Here is a 14619-nt window from a genome sequence, read left to right on the forward strand (position 1 = left end):
AATGTCAAAGATGTGCTTAAACATTTGGGAAACAGAAGCTGAAATGTATTGCACAGTGCATCCTGTCCTGTCCCTTTAAATCTGCAATATTGATCATTCTCTCACTGGTCACTTTGGTAGAGACATGTACCTCTGTAGCACTCTGCTGGAACCATCAATGCAATGTATAGCGTGGAATTTATCTCTGTCAGCTGTCCATTCACATGCTGTCTTTTTTTGTGTAAAAGCTGAGTAAGGGGAGCAACTTTAACATGAGTAACATTTTGGAGGGTTTGAAATCCACCCTCTACCATTGTCTCCCTATAACAGAGTTGCCAGGTCCGAGACTGTTCATGTCAACTCTGCCCTGAAAAGTTGCGCAAAAGGAGCCACAACGAATTTTTGTTATTGAATTTTTATTCATAAATAAATAATAACCTCCATGGAGACAGACATTAATTTCTGTACACTAAATGCATCATATTTATCAAATTCATCAAGAACAAAAGTCATCTCTATAAATTTGTACAATTTCATTCAGCTTTTTCACAGAACAGAAAGGAATTCTACTGAACAGCAGAACATGCACTGAGTGTATTTTAAAATCCATAAAAATCACCTCCTCCTCCTCATCATCAGAACCAAATAACACGTCTCAAACTGCTTCTTGAATGGTATCCGCTTATGGAGCATCAACATTATCTTCATCAGCAATCATGTTGGCATCGACCAGATCATTCCACAAATAATCATCTTCTGTCCCATCAAGTGCATTGGATAGCCCACATTTGTTGAATGATTTGATGCCAACCTCCATTCTGATTTCATCCCAGGCCTCCACAACCCATTCACACAGGGTTGCTAACATCAGAGCCCGTATGGTGAATGTCTTCTCTCTTCCGATCATGCAGTCATTTCACTTTTCACTCATGCTCTCCTTGAAGGGCTTGTTTAGAGAGACATCCAATGATTGAACAAGTTTGGATAGACCACCAGGAATCACTGCAATATCACAGTGTTATGATCTAACTTCAACAACAACATCATTGACACGGTGTGATCTGAATATGTCTCAGATGAGGAAACTTTCTTCTTCATGTAATTCTCCTGGTCGGAAACTCCAAACTTTCCGCAGCTATATTTTCAAACCACATTCATCCATCCATCCTTAATCGTGAACGTGGACGATTACTCCTTTGCTGTTTTGGGAGGATTTTCTACTTGAATAACACCATTGGCTCAAGTTTTGTCCTGTCGGACAGACAACGGTAAATCTACCCCTTTCCTGGCCAGTTCTCTTCACTAACACTATTTTCTCTCGAACTTTGATTACTGCTTGATTGGGGCATGTAAAGATTCACAGGAGGCTCATCCATGTTCCCAATTCAGATCAATCTGTATCCGTTCTTATTTTGATGTTTGATTATAAACTGCTGAAATCTGATAAACCTGTCATTAGGTTCTGCTGGGAGAAGCTGTGAAATCTTGATTTTCTGTTCCAGTACAAAGTTGTTTCTCTTCATCAACCTGGGAGAACATCCAGGTCTGGCTTTGACATCTGTAATGCCCAATTTTCTTGCTTCTTTCAGGGTGAAGATTTGAAAAGTTCTGTGAGAAACTGAGTCCATTCTGGTGATTTTCACTGACATAATTTGCAACTTCATCTTCCAACTGTGGCCACATGCTGGGCTTTCCTCTGTCTGCACATTTATTCTTAGGCACCTGCCTGAGTTGTGCAGAGAGTTTCCCCTAATCTCTAAAGATCTTCTCCCATACCTTGAATTCCTGAGCTGCTGCACACAATTATTTCTCTGCTCTGAAATCTCAAATGACTTTATCTTTGAACTGGGTTGTGTATCTGCCGTTCCTTCCTGATACCATGTTGCATATTAGAGGGTGGGATTGGCAGCAATGCGAGCGCACCAGTGAAGTGGGAGACTTGATATCACATGTTGACGTGTGCAGGCACGAGGAAATGAACAGCCGCCTTCAATGGTGTGCTAGTCCATGATTCTCTCAATGAATGAGTAGATTTGCACCAGGGCTAAGATAAAAGCAAAATACTGCGGATGTTGGAAATCTGAAACAAAAACAGAAAATGCTGGAAACACTCAGCAGGTCTGACAGCATCTATGGAGAGTAAAACAGAGTTGACATTTTGAGTCTGTATGACTCTCTTGAAGAAGAATCATACAGACTCAGCACTTACTCAGCAATAACCTGTTCACCAAAACTTCACCAAGAGTACTCAGGCCTTGACCACATTACAGCCTTGGTCATAACTTGGAGAAAAGAGCTGAATTTATGAGGTGAGGTGAGAGTGATGGCCCTTGACATCAAGGCAGCATTTGACTGTTTGTGGCAGATGGTGAAGTTGAAGCCAATGGGAATCAGGGAGGGAATTCTCCACTGCCTCAAGTCATACCTTGAACAAAGGAAAATGATTGTGGTAGTGGGAGACCAATCACCCAGTTCCAGGGCAATGGCCTTGAAACAACCATCTTCAGCTGCTTCATCAATGAGCTTCCCTCTGTTATGAGGTCAGAAGTGGGGATGTTCGTTGATGATTACACACTGTTCAATAACATTCTAACTCCTCAGTATTAGAAAGTAAACAGTGGTGTATTGGTAATATAACTGGACCAGATGCCCAGGGGACATGGGTTCAAATCCCACCATGGTAACTGATGGTATCTAAATTCAATTAATGAATATGGAATATAAAACTAGTCTCAGTAACAGTGACCAGGACAGGTTTCATTGATTGTTGTAAAAACCCATCTGGTCACAAATGCCCTTTACAAGAGGGAATCTGCCGTCCTTACCTAGTGTGGTCTGGCGTACTTGTCACTTCAGGTCCACTACAATGTGTTTGACTCTAAATTGCCTTCTGCAATGGCCTAGCATGCCACTCAGTTCAAGGGCAACTGGGGATGGGCAACGAATGCTGGCTATGCCAGTGATGCCCATATCCCATGTAAGAACTAAAAAAAAATGAAGCAAACCTTGGCCAATATTCATACTTGGACAGATAAGTGGCAATTAACATTCATACCACAAAAGTGTAGTCAATGGCCATTTGCTAATTCAGAAAATCTAGCCATCTCCACGTGACATTCAACGGCATTACAACCAATGGGTACCTCATCACCGACAACCTGGGGTTACCATTGATCAGAGACTTAACTGGATGAGCATCCCAGAGGCTAGGAACTTTGCAGGGAGTAACTCCCCAAAGCCTATGCACCACAAAGGAGGCACAAGTCAGGAGTGTGCTGGAATACACTCCACTTATCGATATAAGTGCAGCTCCAACAGCATTCAAGAAGATTCAACACCATCCGGGGACAAGCAGTCCACCTGATGGGCACTCCCTCCATCACCACAAGCATTCATTCCCTCCACCACCAGTGCAGTGTGCATCATTTAAAAGATGCACTGCAGTCACTCCCAAGGCTCCGTTGACTGCACCTTCCAAATCTGTGACCTCCAACTCCTAAGAGAACAGGGCAGCAGACACATGGTGACACCAGCACGTGCAACTTCACCTCTAAGTCACACACTATCTTGACCTGGAAATATTTGTCTGTTCATTCAACGTGGCTGTGTCAAACCTTACTACTCCCTCCCTGACACCTTCCGAAGGTGCTGTCGGAAACCCTTGGGTGAGTTGCTATAATGCAGTAAATGGTGCACACTGCTGCCACAGTGCGCTGATGGAGTAAATGTTTAAGATAGGATCCATTTCCCCTCCAACTCCACACGCTATTACACTTCAATGTGACATCAGTTTCCATCATTCTCTGTATCACCTTGAAAGACAGGCATTCTATGTAAATGCAATGATTGGATTAGCCATTTCCAATTGTTCAAAGGGCACATCAATATTCTATTGCAGGTTAGCAGTATTAGAGAGAGGGAGCACAGTCAGGTTATTGCAGCAGTAACATTGAGCAGTTTATGACCTTAATCTATTAACACTGGGTGGAGTTTATATACTATGAATTTAATTGATTCGAATGCTGAATAGATGAATTTTGTCACCAAGTGGAAATGATTGAGAAAACCTTAATACAAAATCAGATGTTGATGTGTTAGCTTGTCTTTACTGGCGTTTCAGTGTCCTCAGAATCAAAATGTTGGTCCATTTGAGCAAACTCTATCTGGCCTTGATGACGATGTCGACATTCCCTTATTTGTTGTTTGAGACGTTGTTATGTAGGAAAACTTGCAGCATGTATGTACTGAACAACAATGACTCTATTTCAGAAGTTACTCATTTCAATGGAACATTTAGGGACCTCCGGAGGTGCTTCTTTCCTTTTTTAGTCTTGTTAACTCTTTTATTCTCGATCTTTTGCTTTTACTTTCAGAACAACAGTTAACATGTACTGCAGCAGTTCAAGAAGGCAGCTCACCAACGCCTTTTTAAGGGCATTTAGGGATGAGTAAGAAATGCTGGCTTGGCCAGCGACGCCCACATCCTATGAATGAATAAAGCAAAAACAAAAGGGGTATTTTTGATTTGAACAGATTTGTAAAAAATGAAAAGTTTATAAATCTGGCCTCTGAACGGGAGCAGCAACAACAAGTTTCATTTAAATAGCACCTTTAACAGTAAAATGTCCCAGGTTTCTTCACAGAATCAATAGCAAACAAAATCTCAATCTGAACCTCCTAAGGAGATATTAGGACTGGTGAACTATCCAAATAAAGATATATTCCTTTCTAAAAGGAAGATTCTATGAGAAGAATAAACTATCCGTCAATAACTAAGGAGGTTTAAGATGTTATCAAATTGAATGGAAAAGCATGGAACATTGTGAAGATTAGTAGGAGGCCAGAAGATTGGGAAAGCTTTAGAAGTCAGTGAAGGATAATGGGAGAATAATAAAGAGGGAGCAAATATACTATGAGAGAAACGAGCAAGAAATATAAAAACAGACAATGGGGCCTCCATATGAAAGGGAAGAGATTATCTAAAGTCATTGTTGGTCCCTCAGAGGATGAGGCTGGGGAATTAATAATGAAAAACAAGGAAAGGCAAAGACTTTGAACAAATATTTTGCCTTCACCGTAGAAGACAATAAAAACATTCCAATGATGGCGGAAAAACAGGAGCAAAAGGGAGAGAGGAACTTAAAACATCATTATCAGTAGAGAAAAAGTACTTGGAAAACTAATGGGGTTAGAATCTGAGAAGTCCTCTGGGCCTGCTGGCCTGCATCCTCGGGTCTTAAAAGAAGTGGCTGCAGAGATAGTGGGTTCATTCTTTGTAATCTTCCAAAATTCCCGAGATCCTGGAAGGGACCCAGCAGATTGGAAAACTGCAAATGTAACATTCCGATTCAAGAAAGGAGGGAGATAGAAGTCAGGAAGCTACAAGTCTGTTAGCCTAACATCTGTCACAGGAAAAGCTGGAAACCATTATTTGGGAAGTAGTAACAAGACGTTTGGAAATTCATAATAAAATTAAACATAGACAATGTAGCTTTATGAAAGAGAATTGGTGTTGGTAAAATTTATATCAGTTCTTTGATAATGTAATGGGCAAGGTGGATGCAGCAAACCCAGTAGATGTTGTTTATTTGGATTTCCAAAAGACATTTGATACTAGCCACATAAAAGTTACAAGGTGTGATCTCATGGTGTTGGGAGTTATATATTATCATGGATTGAGGATTGGCTAACTAACAGAAAGCAAAGATCCCAAGGTTTAATATAAGCATGGAAATAATGAAAGGGTGTTAAAAGAAACAGTATGCCTGATTCGGGACATTAAAGGGGACTTGCATGTAGAGGCTGGAGAAATAGCGGAGGTGTTGAACGACTACATTGCATCCGTTTTTACAAAGGAAGAACTTGCTACCCAGACTGAGGTGAAAGAGGAGGTAACTGGTACACCAGAGGAACTTACAATTGAGAGGAAGGAGGTGTTGGAAAGGTTATTATTTACTTAAAATAGACAAAGTATCAGGACCGGATGAGATGCATCCAAGGGTGCTGAGGGAAGTGAGTGTGGAAATTGCAGAGGCACCAGTGATAATCTTCCAGCCTTCCTTAGTCACAGGTGCCAGAGGATGGGAGAACTGCTAATGTTACACCCTTGTTCAAAAATATGTGCAAGGATAAAGCTGGCAACAACAGACCAGCCAGTTTAACTTCAGCGGTAGGGAAACTTCTGGAAACTATAGTATGGGATAAAATCAATAATCACTCAGACCAGTGCAGGATAATTATGGAACGCAAACGTGGATTTATTAAGGGAAAATCATGTTTAACTAACTTGCAGGAGTCTTTTGAGGAGGTAACAGGGAAGGTTGGTAAAGGAAATCCTGTTGATGTGGTGTATATGGATTTTCAAAAGGCATTTGAGAAAGTGCCACACAACAGACTCGTAAGCAAAGGTTCTAGGTCATGGAATAAAAAGGAAAGTAGGCACTTGGATAGGAAATTGGCTAAGGGACAGAATCAGAGAATAATGATGAATGGTTGTTTTTCAGATTGGAGGAAGCTTTATAGTGGAGTTCTTCAGGGGTCAGTGTTGGGAACCTTGCTCTTCCTGACATATATTAATGACCTAGACTGTGGTGTTCAGGGCATGATTTCAAAATTTGCAGATGATATGGAGGTTGGAAATGTCAATTGTGATGGGGACAGTCTTGAACTTCAAAAGGACATTGACATGTTGGTGGATTGGGCAGACAAGTGGCAGATGAAGTTCAATGCAGTGAAGTGTGAGACGATTCATTTTGGCAGGAAAGATGTGGTGAGACAGTATAAAATAAAGGGAGAAACTCTAAAGGAGGTGCAGGAACAGAGGGACCTCAGTGTGTATGTACATAGGTCATGGAAGATGGCAGGGCATGTTGAGAGAGCAGTTATTAATACATATAGTATCTTAGGCTTTATTAATTGGGGCATTGAGTGCAAGAGTAAGGTCATGTTCAACTTGTATAAGACAGTGGTTAGACCTCATCCGGACTACTGCGTCCAGTTCTGGGCGCCATACTTGAGGAAAGACATGAAGGCATTGCAGAGAGTACAGAGGAAATTCACAAAAATGATTCCTGGGATGAAGAACTGGGGCCCTAACAATATGCCGGTAATAGTGCTAAAGATTTGTGCTCCAGAAGTTGCCGTGCTCCTAGCCAAGCTGTTCCAGTACAGCTACAACATTGGCATCTGCCCAGCTATTTGGAAAATTGCCCAGGTATGTCCTGTACACAAAAAGCAGGACAAATCCTACCCGGCCACTTACCGGCCCATCAGCCTACTCTCCATCATCAGTAAAGTGTGGAAGGGTCATCAACAGTGCTATCAAGTGGCACTTGCTTGGCAATAACCTGCTCGCCGATGCCCAGTTTGGGTGCACCAGGGAAACTCAGCTCCTGGCCTCTCTGGTTCAAACAAGGACAAAAGAGCTGAACTCCCGAGGTGAGGTGAGAGTGACTGCCCTTGACCTCAAGGCCACATTTAACCGAGTGTGGCATCAAGAAGCCCTCTTAAAACTGGAGTCAATGGGAATCAGGAGGAAAACTCTCCACTGGTTGGAATCATGCCTAGCACAAAGGAAGATGGTTGTGGTTGTTGGTCAGTCATCTCAGCTCCAGCACATCACTGCAAGAGTTCCTCAGGGTAGTGTCCTTGGCCCAACCATCTTCAGTTGCTTCATCAATGACCTTCCTTCCATCATTTCACCAGGGTGAGTAAGCCTTTAGTGATACTGAGGGACACATAGGCCAGCCAAACTCTACTGTTGGGAAAAGGCATGACCTTCCCACCAGAGTGTGCAGTAAGTGCCAAGGTGCTGGTAAAGGCGATTGAAGGAGGGTAGGTGCCCATCCCCTTATATCGGGAGGATCTGGAGTGTGACCTTGTGTCAGTGGACGACGCACTCCCGTTTGTCTGTGGATGGGGTTGACCTGCTCCTTGGCAATGCCCTGGTGGGATCAAAGGTAATAGCGTCCCCAGTGGTCTCAGAGAAGCCGACTGAGTTCAGGGAGACAGAACAGCTGCAGGAGAAAGTGCCTGGCATTTTCCCTGACTGTGTGGTAACATGATCTATGGCCAGACCCATCTCCGTCAGTGGAACGTGAAGTGCTACAGCAGATAGAAGACCCAACAGCCTGGTTATCTGAAACCTTTCTCAGGAGTCTATAAGACCCTAAGGAGCTGAGCAACTGTTAAAAACATTAGCTCATGCAGCTCACTGAAGCTGAGGCAGGACCAGTCCCTGAATGGTACTACATTAAAAATGAGGTGCTGATGAGGACATGGAGACCCCCTCAGAGACCTGCAAATGAGGAGTAGACAGTGATCCACCAGGTAGTGGTCCCGCCGAGGTACTGTGGGGTAATATTAGGGTGAGCTCACAAAATTCCGATGGCTGAGCATGTCGGTAAACGCAAAACCCAAGCCCGCATCAGCCAGCATTTCTATTGGCTGCACCTCCACAGGGATGTAGTACGGTTTGGCAGAACCTGCCACACCTGCCAGGGTGTGGGAAAACCCCATCCTACAATAAGAGCTGTACCTCGGATTCCTGTGCTGTGAAACTAGCCACTCGTTTTAATCCCACTTTCCACCACCTGGTCCGTAGCCTTGCAGGTTACAGCATTTCAGATGCAGATCCAAGTACCTTTTATAAGATAACAACAAAAAAACTGCGGATGCTGGAAATCCAAAACAAAAACAGAAATACCTGGAAAAACTCAGCAGGTCTGGCAGCATCGGCGGAGAAGAGCAAAGGTGACGTTTCGAGTCCTCATGACCCTTCAACAGAACTAAGTAGAAATAGGAAAGGGGTGAAATATAAGCTGGTTTAAGGGTGGAGGGTGGGGGGGGGGGTTGTTGGGACAAACAAGCAGTGATAGGAGGAGATAACCAAATGATGTCACAGACAAAAGAACAAAGAGTTGGTGATATTATCTAAAGGAATGTGATAATTAAGAGTGGAGAGAGCAGGACAAACAAGGTAGCTCTTGTGGGGGTGGGGTGAAATAAACAATGGGCAGGATACATTTAAAATAATGGAAATAGGTGGGAAAAGAAAACTCTATATAAACTATCGGAAAAAACAAAAGGGAGGGGGAAGAAACGGAAAGGGGGTGGGGATGGAGGAGGCAGTTCAAGATCTAAAGTTGTTGAACTCAATATTCAGTCTGGAAGGCTGTAAAGTGCCTAGACAGAAGATGAGGTGCTGTTCCTCCAGTTTTATATGAGTTGAGTGTTTCAGCCTCAAACACCAGCTTAGGCAGTAAATTCCAGACGCCCATCACCTTCTGCATTACCTCACACTTGTCCGAATTCCATTTGCCACTTTTCTGACCACTCAACCAAACCATTGATATAATTCTGGAGACAACAGCTGTCCCCTTCACCATCAACTACATGGCCAATTTTTGTGTCATCTGCAAATTTCTCAATCATATCTCCCACACTTATGTCCAAATCATTAATATATACAACAAACAGCAAGGGCCCCAACACTGAGCCCTGTGGAACACCACTGGAAGCCGTTTTCCATTCACAAAAACATCCATCGACCATTACCCTTTGTTTCTCGTCACTGAGCCAATTTTGGATCTGACCTGCCACTTTCCCCTGTATCCCATGGGATCTCACTGCTCTGACCAGTGTGCCATGTGGAAGTCTTCAGTGTATCAGCTGCAGTCACAGAGGGCACTAGAACTGTACCACCAGACCCTAAAACCAATGATCAGGTCATACTGCCACAAGTACCTCCATGACTGCGATAAAGGACTAGGTTTTCTTCTGTTCGCTGCCAGGGACTCACCCAGTGAATCCTTCAGGTTTACTCTGTTTGAATTAGTTTACGGGCACCAAGTGCGAGGGACTCTGAAACTAATCAGTTGAGATGGAATCTGATAGAGGTGTATAAGATTATGAGGGGCATAGTTGGGTGGATAGGAAGGCACGTTCTCCATTAGTAGAGGGGTCAATAATCAGGAGGCGTAGATTTAAGGTAGGAGGTAGAAGGGTAAGAGTGGAGTTGAGGAGAAATGTTTTCACGCAGAGGGTGGTAGGAGTTTGGAACTCTCTGCCTGAAAGGGTGGTTGAGTCAGAAACTCTCGTAACAGTTAAGAAGTATTTAGAGATTCACTTGCATCACCCTAGCCTCCAGGGCTATGGGCCAAGCGCTGGAAAATGGGATCAGTGTAATCAGATCTTTGTTGACCGGCACAGACATGATGGGCTGAATGGCTTCCTTCTGTGCTGTAAGCATCTATGACTCTATAATCAAGGAGAGGTTTTTCAATAGAAGGAGGAAGTCTCCATGTCGGACTATGTAACAGTGTTCTGAGAGTGACTCGTGAGAGTCTTTGATGTGGCCCAAGAACACTTAAAAAGCAGTTATGAAGAGACAGGCAGACAAACATGCCAGGGCCTGAACCTTTCAGCCTGGAGATTACATGTTAGTGCTCCTACCAACACCAGGTGAATACTTAAAAACCCGCTTCAGTGGCCTGTAGAGAGTAGCAAAGAAGCTCAGGGAAGTAAATTCTCTGACTTAGACCCCAGATTAGTGGAAATAGCAAAAGCTGTGTCATGTCCACATGATAAAGGAGTATCACAGCCGAGAAGGGGACAAGCAGTTAACCATCTGTCCCATTGCCATCGATCAGAGGATGAGGGTAGCAGTGGGGATGAATTGGAGGGAGATGTGGGTGGGGCCCACATTGAACCCCATACTGCCTGACTAGCCAACACGGAGATACTAGTGAACGTAGACTCCTTATTCGCCCACCTAAGCTCAGATCAGTGAGCAGACTTGATGAGACTGCTCACTGCATTTAAAGGCTTATGCAGAGATAAGCCAGGCTGCACCACACTAGCTCGACATGATGTGGGTGTGAGAGAGGCCCCTCCAATAAGGTAACATCCCTATTGTCTTGGCTCAGAAAAGCTGGCCCAGTTCAGGAGGAGGTTAACTGCGTGCTGGAGCACTAACTAATAGAGCCCAGCAGCAGTAGCTGGAGCTCTCCAGTTGTGCTGGTGTCCAAGCTGGATAGCTGCACAGGGTTCTGCATTGACTACCGAAGAGTTAATGCAGTGACCAGAGCCGACTCCCACCCGATACCCCAGCTGGAAGATGGCACAGATAGGGTTGGTAAAGCAGCCTACATTATAAAGGTAGATTTACTCAAGCGATGCTGGCATGTTCCCTTGACTGCCCGCGTGAAGGAAATCTCCGGATAGGTTATACCAGTGTTGGGTTATGCCATTTGGAGTTACATGAATGCAATATAAATAGTTAAAGATATTGTTTCATGTTGTTGATAAAAAGTAGGATAGCACACCTGGGGGGAGGTGTAGTATAAAGGGTTAACGTGTAGTATATAGGATTAATAGATGGGATGTCGTAATGTATGACATAGATGATGATGTGCCACTGACACGAGCCAGTCATGAATTAGACTCTCAAAAGAGAGATTGGAATCATGCCTAAGCTATGTGACTACTCTGTAATCTGTTTAGAAGTAGTACTAATAAACAATTGTTAAACAGATACTAAGGTATGCCTACAGCCTGTCAACGAACCAAGTCCCACGCCTGGTGTCCAAGACAGATAAACCCAATCTCAGAACATGGTGGCACTTCAGAACAGGTGGGTGTCAGTGGCAAAGCCAGTATTTGTTGCCCATCTTAGAATTCTTTGAGGAGGTAGTGAGTAGGTTAGACAAAGGAGAGCTAATGGATGTTATCTACTTGGACTTCCAGAAGGCCTTTGACAAGGTGCCGCACAGGAGGCTGCTCAGTAAGATAAGAGCCCATGGTGTTAGAGGCAAGGTACTAGCATGGATAGAAGATTGGCTGTCTGGCAGGAGGCAGAGAGTGGGGATAAGGGGGTCCTTCTCAGGATGGCGGCCGGTGAGTAGTGGAGTTCCGCAGGGGTCAGTGTTGGGACCACAACTTTTCACTTTATACACTAATGATCTAGATGAAGGAACTGAGGGCATCCTGGCTAAGTTTGCAGATGATACAAAGATAGATGGAGGGACAGGTAGTATTGAGGAGGCGAGGAGGCTGCAGAGGATTTGGACAGGTTAGGGGAATGGGCAAAGAAGTGGCAGATGGAATACAACGTGGGGAAGTGTCAGGTCATGCATTTTGGTAGGAAGAATAGACTATTTTCTAAATGCGGAGAGAATTCAGAAATCTGGAGTGCAAAGTGTCTTGTGAGTCCTAGTCCAGGATTCTCTTAAGGTTAACTTGCAGGTTGAGTCGGTGGTTAGGAAGGCAAATGCAATGTTGGCATTTATTTCGAGAGGACTGGAATATAAAAGCAGGGATGTGCTGCTGAGGCTTTATAAGGCTCTGGTCAGACCACATTTAGAATATTGTGAGCAATTTTGGGCCCCGTATATCAGGAAGGATGTGCTGGCCCTGGAGAGGGTCCAGAGGAGGTTCACGAGAATGATGCCAGGAATGAAAGGCTTAACATATGAGGAACGTTTGAGGACTCTGGGTCTATACTCGATGGAGTTTAGAAAGTTGAGGGGGGATCTGATTGAAACTTACAGAATACTGAAAGGCCTGGATAGAGTGGACGTGGGGAAGATGTTTCCATTAGTAGGAGAGACTAGGACCCGAGGGCACAGCCTCAGAGTAAAGGGAAGACCTTTTAGAACAGAGATGAGGAGAAACTTATTTCGCCAGAGAGTGGTGAATCTATGGAATTCATTGCCACAGAAGGCTGTGGAGGCCAGGTCATTGAGTGTATTTAAGACCGAGATAGAAAGCTTCTTGATTGGTAAGGGGATCAAAGGTTACGGGGAGAATAGGGTTGAGAAACCTATCAGCCATGATTGAATGGCGGAGCAGACTCGATGAGCCGAATGGCCTAATTTCTGCTCCTATGTCTTATGGTCTCGTCCCTAATATCTACACAGACTAATGGAGCCATTCACTGGCACAAACAGTAATTATTTAATGTTAATGAACAGATCGACAGAATCGTCTCGCAAAAAAAAAGACGGTGCACTGCTCCCACCAGGTGACCAACTTCGGTAATGCAGGAGAAAATAAACCTGTGGAGTCCCGGTCACGGCCCGCAGGTGGCGATGTTGCTCCATGCAAAATAGGATTTTAACGTTTAAAAAGTTTTTATTCAGCTGCCTTCATCAACATCGATACACAGGAACCCTGGAGATCTATCATCAGACAGTAGTGACTGAAGTCCTGATATCGTCCTTCAGGAAGTAAATGAAACTGAGTGATCTAATTGAGCATGGAAATAAATTCGAAGGCCTGAATGGCCACCTCCTGTTCTTACTAAATAACATAAATATTCTGAGAAATTACTCGTTTAAAAATAAATTCATAAACAGTTTGTTGTTTAAGGTTTACTGTTTTGCTGACAAGTAGTGTTGTTGCTCCAAAAAACTACATTTATACAATCTAACAATTTGATCTGTCAACTCTGTTTCTCTCCCCACAGACTGGATCTGCTGGGCATTTTTCCTGCACTTGCTGGTTTTATTATTAATTTGATTGGCTGGTGAAAAGAACAGGGAAACTGTTGGATCCCAGTCATCAGTTTGTTGGATTCTGTTCGCACGCTTGTTGTAAGTGGTGGCCGAGTTGGTACTATTGATATAGTTAAACAACAGACACTTCATAGGTGGAAAATCTTGGTTTATTTACGAAGATACTTAGAAGCAACTAATCATTTACTTACTCTATAAAATCTTTCCTGCCGAACATCTCACGACTGACTACAAAGGGAGCCAACGTGACTCTGTTATTGGTATTAAGATCATGTGATCTTCCTTGACAACATTCTTCTTAAAGGTATATTACACCTTATGTTACCACAGAAACATCATGTTGCAGTATCACCAGGGGCCATTAGGTGGTGCCGCTGCACGGTTGATTGATCTTTGTATAGCTCAACATCACCATTTTCTGGCTGCAATTTGCACTACAATGAAATGAAATGAAGTATTTGGATGTGCATTTGCGATGCCATGGCAGACAAGGCTATGGGCCTAGTGCTGGAAAATGGGATTAGAATAGTTAGGTACTTGTTTGACCGGCGCTGACTCGATGGACCGAAGGGCCTTTTTCTGTGCTGTAGACCACTAATGACTCTATGCAAAGGAAAGTTAAACAATGTGGGAGGAATTTTCACTTTGGTCACAGTACACAAAATAGCGTTCGTGGATCAGCCACGTGTTTTACACCCAGCATTGCAGTAAACATGTGATTTCTGCTCTTTAAAACCAGGATTTCTAAACTCCCCGCATCCTTGATGAAGCTAATTTGTGTATTTGTCATTACTCATGATATGAGGTGCTGAATACCTGAGGAATCTTCTCATTTTCACAATACAATATCAACCTGATTTTTTTAATACAAGTAACAGTGGGAGTGATGGGAAAAGGCTGATGGAGCTCTTGCCGGATCCACACATTTCCCTGAAGAATATTAGAAAAATATCAAACAATATTTTCATCCTATAACATTTCAGGGACATTGAGCAGAGATAATGATTAGGGAACAGCTTTGAGCACCTCTGCTCTGCTCTGCCAGTGTGATCCTCTCAGTTGGAAGGTGGAACATGGCAGGAAGTGTTGGAGTTATCAAGTGTGTAGGTGATAGTGGCAGGGGTAA

This window comes from Cetorhinus maximus, chromosome 21 (assembly GCF_964194155.1).
Source record: "Cetorhinus maximus chromosome 21, sCetMax3.hap1.1, whole genome shotgun sequence".
NCBI classification, from domain to species: domain Eukaryota; kingdom Metazoa; phylum Chordata; class Chondrichthyes; order Lamniformes; family Cetorhinidae; genus Cetorhinus; species Cetorhinus maximus.